The sequence below is a fragment of the Egretta garzetta genome, unplaced genomic scaffold (genome assembly GCF_000687185.1).
Source record: "Egretta garzetta isolate BGI_Z169 unplaced genomic scaffold, ASM68718v1 scaffold1030, whole genome shotgun sequence".
In the NCBI taxonomy this organism is placed as follows: Eukaryota; Metazoa; Chordata; class Aves; order Pelecaniformes; family Ardeidae; genus Egretta; species Egretta garzetta.
In genome coordinates this window covers 187300-190534 of record NW_009258308.1, presented here as the reverse complement: position 1 = coordinate 190534, position 3235 = coordinate 187300, and positions in this window count along the sequence as shown.

Below are 3235 nucleotides of genomic sequence, written 5' to 3'. Positions count from 1 at the left end.
GGGCTGAGTAAGGTGATGCTCTATCATGGAGAAAAACTGTCAGCAAATGTGTCCACAGAGGCAGCTGGGGCTGCAGCCGTCATGAGATGGGTGAGCTCGAGATCTGGAAGAAGGCAAGGGAAGTGAACAGCAGTTAAGTCTCAGGGCTTCAGGAAAGCAGTCTCCATCCTCGGAAGTTTTTCTAGGCCAGATCAAAGTTGTGGCTGCCTTCATAGAACCATAGAATCACAGAATGGATGGTTTGGGTGGGAAGGGGCCATTAAAGTTCATCCAGTCCAACCCCTGCCATGGGCAGGGACATCTCCAACCACATCAGGTTGCTCACAGCCCTGTCCAACCTGACCTGGGATATGTCCGGGGATGGGGCAGCCACCACTGCTCTCGGCAACCTGAGAGTGTTGGTGATGGTCTTGCCAGCTAGATGACCTCCAGAGGTCATTTTTGTGATTCCTAACCCTCAAGGCAGGACAGCTGAGCTCTTGAGGACCTCTTACAAAGCTCTATTTAGTAACTGCTTAAACAAGAGGCTGCATTGTTCTGCGGACATTAAAAGCCTATATAAAAGGAGTGTCAGCATCTGATGAAGAGATGCTGTAGACCACAGACGAATTTGCAAGGGGTTGCCATGAAGAGGGTGATTCAAAAGTGATACCTCTGCACAAAAGCAGCTCCCAGCCTTGGAGATATTTTCCTGCAGAGCTGTCTGTCTCTGCTAACCAGCTTGCAGCCTTTGCTGGAACTGGTGCCACCCACCCAACTTCCTTGCACCCTGCAAAGCCTCCTGCTAGCTGGGGAAACAGCCTTCCCACCTGTTTTAATTCATCCTCTTGACCTTGTGCAATCCTCACCAGCCCTAAAGGCACTGTTTTACCTTCAGGTCCTTCTCCCTGGTAATGGACGATAGGACGAGGAGAAATGGTCTGAAGTTGTGCCAGGGCAGGTTTAGGCTAGACATTAGGAAAAATTTCTTCACAGAAAGGGCTGTCAGGCACTGGAAGGGGCTGCCCAGGGAAGGGGTCGAGTCTCCATACCTGGGGGTATTTAAAAGACAGGTAGATGAGGCGCTTAGGGCCAGGGTTTAGTGGTGGGATGGTAGTGCTAGGTTAACAGTTGGACGTGATGATCTTAAAGGTCTTTTCTGACCTAGATGATAATATGATTCTATGACCCCCTCATACTACAAAATGCAGCTCAGAAGCATCCGGTGCATTCAGCTCCTGGTCTTTGCTGTACCTGCCTTGCTGTAGGTCATCTCCTTTAGCCTTCCTGGAGCACAAGGGAGCTAGACTGAAGACAGTTAATAGACTTAGGGCACAGCTGGATTGACTCGTGTTAACCTTCCCTAAGCAATTTATGGCTATTGCCTCAGGTATATCCTTAAGTGCTTCATAAAATCTATTTTAAACTATCTCCAGGGGAATATCTCCTCTGGGGAAAGCCTGGCAAAGCATAACAGCACAGGGTACATTTTGCTGATGCTGCACCTTCCTTTGCTTCCTTTTTTTTGCAGTCCTCCCACCTGCCTGCCCCTTGCTCTCCATCAAACGCTCCTCCTCCTGCCTCAGTGCCGACAACCTTTCCATATTTCCTGGCTTTTATCTCCCTCCCTGCTGTCAGCAGGAGCTAGCCTTCCCAAACTGCCTCTTTTTAATCTTCCCTTGCAAGTCGGTCCCTTTCAACAGTGTTCTTAAAGAGCACAGAGGAGACGAAGGGGAAAAAAGGGGGTTTATTTCTCTTTATAGAAACTCCAGCCCAAATGAATGGAAATTACCATGGCAAAAGCACAATAACAGGCCTATAGTTGACCACGGAGCTAAGGCACACTGTTTACAATTGCCTTGGATGCTTACCCCCGGGGAACTCTCCTCTGCTGGCGTGAGAATGGGGGAAGGAAGAATTCAGGCTTGTGCATTGCCTGAGAAGAATCTCTGTATGATGTGATAGGAGTTTTCCAAGTGGAAAATGGATGTAGAGTCCCAAGCCCAGCAGTGAGAACAGGCCATGCTGGGATTGAGCAACCGGGGCCATCCTGTGGGTTGTTCTACATCCATCAGGAGCCCAGCAGACCCGGCTGTGGCCATCGTTCCAGCTGGATGGCTGAGGGATGACACAGCCTGCCTGCTGCCCGAAATAGCACCGCAGCTCCAAGGGCGGTAATTGAACTCACTGCTCATTTTTGCGTGATGCTGTTTGTGAACAAACTTACAAGACAAATTGCTGTGGTTTCCAGCCCCCTCCACCGTTTTCTCCTCCTTTCTATTAGCAGCTTTGGTAATCACGAGGCTTAAGGAAGAGTTGCTGCAGCCTGGGGGGCTCTCAGAAAGGCTGCCCAGTCATCCCGCTGACGGTGTCCCTCTGATTTATAACAGGGGATGTCTGGTCGCTTTGCAAGAGCACAGCTACCCCCCAAGCCTGTCCCCACCGCCACCCACGCAACACAGGACAAGCAAAGGGTCGGCAGCAATTTTGCAGAAGGATTGCACTGGCAGACCAAACCACAGAGCCCAGGGCTCCTTGAACCTGTGCCCTGGCCACCAACCAGGCTGTGCCGCTCCGGTGCTTGAGCATGGTCTGGTCCCCATCTGAAGCCAGCTGTCCTAATGGTAGGGAGGTGCAGCTTTTCTGACTTTATAAAGTCATTCCACAACCCCATCCAGGGGTATTCCTGGCAAAGCACATTGCAGCTCTTGACTTCACACACCACACAAAACCAGTTGTCTTGTTATTATTTGTCGTGGTTTGGAAAGTACCCTGGAGCAACTTGAGGTTGTGCTGAACAAAGCAGGAAACCGTCTGAGAGCCAAGGGCTTGTGCTTAGCCAGGAAAGAACCTTCTTCTCCACCAGAGACAGCGAGGATGCCACAAATCCATGGGCTGCCAAGAGCTGGAGGGACCTCTGTGAACATCATGGCCCATCCCGTTTTGACCATGAGCCAGCAGGATGCCCTTGTTGCCAAGAAGGCCAATGGCATCCTGGGGTGCATCAAGAGAGGCGTGGCCAGCAGGGTGAGGGAGGTTCTCCTCCCCCTCTGCTCTGCCTTGGGGAGACCTCACCTGGAGCACTGCGTCCAGTTCTGGGCTCCCCAGTACAAGAATGATGAGGAACTCCTGGAGAGAGTCCAGAGGAGGGCAACAAGGATGATGGGGGGACTGGAGCATCTCCCCTAGGAGGAAAGGCTGAGGGAGCTGGGCTTGTTCAGCCTGGAGAAGAGAAGGCTGAGAGGGGATCTCATCA